Genomic DNA, 7,546 nt, shown 5'->3' with positions numbered 1-7,546 from the left:
TCAGACAAAAATCCAGTTTTTTTTGTCTTGTTCTCTTTGTAGCTTTATTCTTCATTGTACCAGTTCCACATGCACAGATTTAGTGTCTGTGTAAATTGCTTTAATTATATCTCTGGAGAGAAGTCCTTTTACATGATCACAAAGAAAACAAAGTGTGAGTGGCTAATACTTTTTCCCTTAGGCACACTCCAGCCTTGACCTTGCAATACACAACTGCAGAAGTGATAAAATGCCATTTCCTATTCTCCTCTGAGGTGTTGCTGCTTAACTGCAATTTATAGGTGCGATGCAAATCAGGTCACATTAGCAGAAGACATAATCCTACAAAATTACAAGAGAGACAAAAATAGTAAGCGGTTTTGGAAAAGGAAATGTTATGTCCAGACAGGAATTGCAGGCAGTTCAGTACACTAAAGAGTCCTAACAAATTCTTTTTACTCAAATACATGGTGTAAATACTCTATCACCAAATGTTCTATGAAGTACTCACATGGCTTAAAAATATTTTACTTGTCTGCAACTGAAATATTCAGAAAGATTTCACACAACTCCCCAGCAATGAATCTCAAACAAAAAGGACCAGCACATTTCACTAGTAGAATGTTAACTGTGCTACCCCTGGAGAAAGGTAGCAATGTAAATGGTCCAGAAAGGTCCTTTCACAGCATCCATATCTGGATAAGATGTGGCAAGTGCAAGCAAATATCCCCTGGAAATGGCACATATATCTTTCCTTTCCTTTATAAAAATAATGTTTCTGCTCATATTCATGGTGTTCTAAGAACTGACTGTATGAAGAAATATCTCTTTTCAGAACTACAAACAGAAATATTTTCAACTTGAACAAAATGAAGAAAAAATTCTATTGCAAAATTAGAATTCTACAGTGAAAAAGAGTAATTTCACTAATTTTTTTAGTAATTATGAGTATTCATATATTCATTATACTTTCATTCACTGAGAGATTCATCCTATCCAGCAGCATCTCTCAAATTTGAGAACTTTCCTATATTGTGCAGCTAGCTAGCAACTTCTGTTTTGAATTTTCCACTTGCCAAAACAATATTGTAACCACTGAAAAAAATTACACATCTTTATTTTTCATTTGCAGTTTTGGGGATCTTCAATGATTTACCAAAGTTCTCAGAATGTAGGAATTTATTAAGAAGAATTAAGTGTATCTAAATGTTTAAGAATATACAACTGTTTATCCTCAAATATTTCAACATAGATTAATATTGAATTTCATTAGCATTTTGTTTATATGGCTGCAACTACAAGAAAAGATAGGTAATCAATGGATTTTTGAGGTATGTAATGCTTCCATCACTGCATTTCCTGATGATGTTGTTTGGATTTGATGTCTCTGTAGAGACAGAAAAAGATCAACCAAAACTCCAAAGACTCTGAAACTAAATTGTTTTCATGTTACTTTTCCCCCACTACAGTTTTCTACAGAAGGCAAGGTTTGAGTAAATGTCAAAATTTGCTTCCTATACAGTCCAGTAACAATATCCTACTTTGCTCCAATAAGACAGTGACCATTATGTTTAAGGTATAATGCATTTGAACAACAGACCATGTTAAAAGTTCACACTTCAGTTTTTACCTCAATAAACTGGTGCTGCAATACAAACTGGATGAGCAGTTGGAGCTAATCTGTCATGGCTCTGATCTGCAGTAAGAAAAATAAATCTTCGAGTTTAGGGTGAAGAATCAGTATTGCATTAGCTTGCATAACCCTTGAGGATATTGAATTGGACAGGACATCACACCTCAGCAAATACTGCTCCCTATCATGTCACAAAAACCTGTGCAGAAATATAGCAAATTTCATCTTAAAATCAATTGCTTCTAAGCCTTTCTACTTCTTTTTACAGCAGTAATTAAAATACAGTCATACTTCTACCATGTATTTATTGTTGATCAGTATGTGCCATTTGTTTTCATACAAGTGTGACCCTTTTATTTCAGTGTGTCCTCACACTGCCCAGATATATGGGCCTTAAAATTCTTATGGGAAAAGAGTGATCATGTTTTATTTCAGCCTTCACTGAAGATTTAGCAGAACAAGCCCTTTTAGCATGTTCTAACAAGAGAGATGCTTTCAGCTGCATCAGTCAATCTGTTGCTTCTATACTTCAATTATTCCTTCCTCACTTGGCTGATCAGATTTGTGTACAGTAGTTTGGTAAGATATCTATATCCCTTCTGTAAATTATTCTTTACATATAATAAAAATACTTGGAAAAGTATTCCTTGGAATATTTTAAATACCCCAAAGACCACTTTGGAGGTTTTTGATATCTGCATCAAACTGCAGCTACATATCCTATTGTTTAATACAACACTATATATAAAAGATAACTTACAGAAATAATTGTTAGTATAGCAGGCCTAATATCCAACTCCTTTTTGTTATCATATACAAGGCATTCTACTATTCCTGTTCCCACTTCAGCTGATTTTTCCCTTACTCTTTTGTTCTCTCTGTCCTCTCCACCTCTGCTGGTCATTCCCTCAAGTAACTCAACGCCTCTCACTTTGTTGTGTTCCACTTGCATGAGATTGACCATATTTCCTTTATCTAGTCAATTCACTTGTGCATAACACTGCCCAATTGGTTAATAAAAATAGTTAACACTTCTCATTTTATTCTAATTAGTCCTTTTTTTTAAGTGCTGAAGTTTTTGTAATATTTCCATCTGACACTGTTCTTTTTTACTGTTTAGAAAAGAATGCTAATGGCAAAAACGCACAGGATAGAAGCCTAAGATGGTACAAAACCTGCCAAAAAGTGAGTACTCTTGGGTTTGTGGATTTTTTTCTCTTTTTTTAATATACTTTTAGCAACATTTTTGTAGCTTATCTTTGTATGTAAGGAGCTACTGGACTGAATTTCAAAATGTGTACAAAAAAAAGGAGGCAGTGGCAGGAAGGTAAGAGTCTTTACACTGAGAGTGGCAGAAAGAGATAAGCTTCATGAGAACATGCCTAGATGAGCAAATGTGAGATAGTCTGTGGGTATGTCAGCAGCAACAAGGATGTGATAAATATAAAGAGCAGAAGAAATAAGAAAAAAATTGAAGAGAGTAGATGAAAGACTGGGGAAATAGAACCTGGAAAAAGAATACAAAACTTCATTTTTTTAATGAATAAAGACATGATACAATGAATTGAAAAAAAAACCAGGAATATATTTTGATATGAGACAGACAACAAAAAATTACAACACAGGATACTAGGAGAGGAAGAATAAAATAGAGATATGCATAGAAAATAATAAAGACACCAGAACTGAGAAGTTTGCTTACTGAAATGTAATGTTTAACAAGATAAATGAACATAGGTTGGATAACATACAAATGAGAAATCTTGAGCAAGTCACAAAAGTCAGTGACTTTTCAATGTGTGTTAAATAAGATTAGCAGAGTGTCCAAGCAGTTCTGGTAAATTAAGGAGAGTTGTTGACCACTCAGAAAGACTTTTCCCAAGTGATTCGTGGCTGCAAGCACAGCCAAGGACATGTTAAATGTGCCTCAACGATAATGGATTCAGCAGCAAAGGAAGACACTTGGCAGCTCTCTGGATGGGGTTTTACAGCCTGTAGTACTGGCAATTTTTTAGAGCCATTTCTCAATCAGCAAAGGAAACTATAGATCCCTGAAAGCAGCCACGATATGAACCACTTGCTTCTTTTGAAGAGACAGATTTTACAATTTCTGGCAGCCAGAACTGTATCATATGTATTCCACCGTGATATGGTGGGAAAGCAAACCTGGTATTTCACTTCCATACTGAAAGGTTCACATTCTGTGGGTAAGTGGCCCTCCTAGAGAATAGCAAGGAGACTAAAGTAAATTTCATCAAGCACATGCTACCCTTGCTGTTTGTTTTTTGGGTTCAGCCTTCACTGTGGCACTGACACATGCTCTAATTCAGAGAGAAGTTAAAATGACTTGCAGACTGGCATTGACTTTTCCAGGATTTGAAGCTGTATACCATTTTAGAAGCATAAGTCCTGAAAGTGCAAACTCACGAGAATAAAAGTAGGGGAGGAAAGGGGAAAGGATGATGTTAAAATAAAACTTATTCAGTATTGAATCTCTGTGTCTAAAATTATAAATTATAATTAAATTAAAAATATAAGTATGCTATGACAATGAGTACTAGCCAACAATATATATATGTATAGCCTGAACAATAGCATTTAATGAAACACATTTGTGGACCAAAAAAAGAAAAGAGAAAATCCTACATTTATATTATGTAGCTAAGATATCAGCATTCTATTTATTTTAAAGGAAGGTAAAGTCTTAATACTGTATAAAAGCAATCCTAGGATACTGGTCCTGCTTTAAGACCACAAGGGAAAAAATAAATTGTTCATGTTTAATATAGTGCATGATTCAGCTAAATTTTACTTTTATTTTGAGATAGGAAATTCACTACTTAGCAAGTCAGAGGAAACCTTTTGATTACTACAGTTCATAGAAAATGTTTCTGGGAAAATATTTTAACTGTTTTCAACTTGTTGAAGTTTATACACCGAAATACTCATCTCTGTGGGGTTAAGGTCACATTCAAAGTTGACTGCAATCAAAGGGGATTTGTGTGTGTGTGTGTGTGTGTGTGTGTGTGTGTGTGTATGTGTGTGTATGTCTATAGCAGGGTTTCATCTGACATTAGAAAATGTGGTTTAGACTCTAAACTGTCAGGCTTTTTGAAATTACTATAAGTTATTCAAATAATTTTCCCATTTCTTGTGTATGCCCATCTCAACCACAGAAAGTAATCATATCCAAGATGGTACTCTTTAGTCAGGCCAGGTTTGGGAGCAAAGATATTTTGGTGAGAGCACCTCCTGTAGGGAGGATCACTGAGTTCTGGTTAACACCATATGTATTGAAGAAACTGTCTGATGATGAGCAGTGTTTATACTCTTTGGAAAATTAACAAATACTGCTTTTTCATTGGTACATTTGTCCTGTGGTGTGGGACAGAAAACATACAGCCTGGAATGTGGATAAAGGTGCATGATACAGTAGGAGCTAGCTTGTACTATGAAATTATTTTGATTATAATAAGAAACCCAGCCTGGTTCCATAAACCAGCCCCTGGGCTGAGCTGTGATGGGATGGATTTTAATGCCTACAGGGACTTCACCCAGTCATGTTCCACACTAAGCTGCAGGCATGTCACTGGCACAGACATGTCACTGGTGTTTAAGCCAGACCAATGAGCTGTCTGGGCAGGAGATTCAAACCCTCCTGTTTAAGGAGGTAGGAATAATAAAATACAGTGCTGTTGCATGGGAATTCTGGGGTGTGTGTTGTCTTCGTCTCCAATCAACCCCTGCTGTCATGACCTTTGGTGACTCAGTGTGAGGACAGGAGCCAGTTCCTGCAGGCAGAGTGGAGGGAGACAGAGGACAGTGCATGCAGAGCCTGTCCCTATAGCTAAAAGCTGGAAAAGACCAGATGTGAGCCCGACCCAGCAGCAAAAAGCCGCAAAAATACAGCCAAAGCTAGCAACAGCCAGAGCTGTGAGGAAAATATAGCCAAAGAACTGTGTGAAACAAAAAGACAGAGAAGCTGAAAAACCTGAAAAATAAAAGCCCCACCGAATAAATGGGTGGCTTTGTCTCTGTGCAGGATTATTCAGTTATAAAGGTATGGTGCAATGCTACAATCCTAAAAGTACCTTTGCCTCCTTACTCTGTGCCAGGAGGGTTTCACTGGCACATTTCTGAAGCAGAGCCGGGTTCAGTTTTGGGACGTGGAGCTCCTGTGTGTGCAGTGCATTCAGCGGGGCTTGAGGAAGGAAAAGTCAAGGAGCCTTTGCTTGCATCAGAGTGTAATGAACTGCCCAAAGCTGAGAAATGGAGGAGACAGATCACTGGGGAGATTTCTAAGAAAGTGGCACATCCAAAATGCTGCATTGCTTGAATTCAGAATTTGGGACCTGAATGATGAAATTAACAAGCTTCTGACAGAGAAAGGACACTGGGAATGCAGAAAAAGGAGCTGGAAGGTCCTGATTGTGCTAGGATTTGCCTGAAAATGTTAGATCACAAAGTGAAAGTTCCAGGAAACAGAGGCTACAAATACTTTGGAGCTGCAAAGGACTTGCCAGGAGTTAAGAGAACTTTTTGAAAGGAACCCCTGCTACCCCCATGGAAGACCCGGGCTAAGCTTATGAAGGACATCAACACTGAGTACTGTGGCTACAGGGATGAAGATGATGGGATTCTGGAGACCTTGGAGCAGGAACATGAGAAGAAAGTTGAATCAATGGAAAAATTGAAGGTGGAGAGAGATGCACAACTTGCAAGAGGTGAGGAGATGCAGGAAGAAAACATCAATGGTATCCATGAAGAAGGGGCTGATGAGGAAGGTGGCAAGGAGAAAGAAGGTGAAGATGGCCAACAGAAATTTATTGCACGTGTTCCAGTGCCAACTCAACAGCAGATTGAGGAAGCTCTTCTACAAATATTACTTTTCTACATTGCAAGATATATACTTTTTTTCTTTGAAGAGAGAAGATGATTTTGACTAAAACAGCACTCTACAGTCAAAAATATAAGAAAATCCAGGCAAAGAATACATAAATCTGCAGAAACTAGGACATATAAAATGTATATTTTTTTAACTTACTAGGTTTGGGTTGCATAATATGAACTTCCTACTTTAATAAAGTTTGATATTTGTAATTGTAGTCCATATATTTCTCTTATAATTTAACAAATTATACAATGGGTTGTAAATAAAAAACTTCAATACAGTGTTAACAGTTTTATTACTTTTATTATGGACTCAAATTTCATGCTTTTAAAAACTGTGTTCTAATTGTATTTTTCTCATTTAAACTTTTGCATTAACAGAACGATTTATAGAAGTGTCAAGACAAATATTTGATGGTTGATTATAAAGCAAGATTGATGACATCCCTCTAAAATGTTAACATTTCTGGTAATAAACTCACTTTTTCTATTAAATAAAACTTTTTTCTACATCTAAGAGGTCAAGAAAAGTACTGTTAAAATATGACTGTGCTTTGCTACTTTAGTAGTGTCTTTAATCATTCATTCATTAACTTGTCCAAAGAGCCCATTTTTATACAGTAGGAGTATAAAATGTGATCTCTGACAGAATCCTGATCCATAAAATACTGCAGATTTCTATGGAGAAATCCTTTTGTGTATGTTTCTATAAAGTTTGTCCTTGGATCTGGATCAACAAATCATACTGTTAGATGCAGAGGAGACATTCTCATTATCATATCTAATTCAGTTTATTAATACAAGTATTTCCCCCATGTTCTTGTGGAACCTTTGCACCAACTCCTTAATAGACAGCAGTGGAGTCATACCACATTTTATTGGATTATGTTACATCAGAAAGTGGTCCTGTGATTAAATGAGTTGTGACTACCACATTTCAGCTCCTTTCCTACTCTGTGACTCTTGCCAAGAAGGCAAGATGGCCCATGCCAACATTCTCAAAAATAATCTCTTCCTTACAACTTGTAAACTTATGTACAATCC

General features: G+C 36.4%; 1 pseudogene; it reads left to right on the top strand.

The window, feature by feature from the left end:
• Positions 1–5,630: 5,630 nt before the first annotated feature.
• On the top strand, positions 5,631–6,666 carry LOC102062344 (pre-mRNA-splicing factor ISY1 homolog pseudogene; annotated as a pseudogene).
• The last annotated feature ends 880 nt before the right edge of the window (positions 6,667–7,546 follow it).

The sequence above is a fragment of the Zonotrichia albicollis genome, chromosome 4 (assembly GCF_047830755.1).
Source record: "Zonotrichia albicollis isolate bZonAlb1 chromosome 4, bZonAlb1.hap1, whole genome shotgun sequence".
In the NCBI taxonomy this organism is placed as follows: domain Eukaryota; kingdom Metazoa; phylum Chordata; class Aves; order Passeriformes; family Passerellidae; genus Zonotrichia; species Zonotrichia albicollis.
This window is presented reverse-complemented; position numbering and strand designations above follow the sequence as displayed.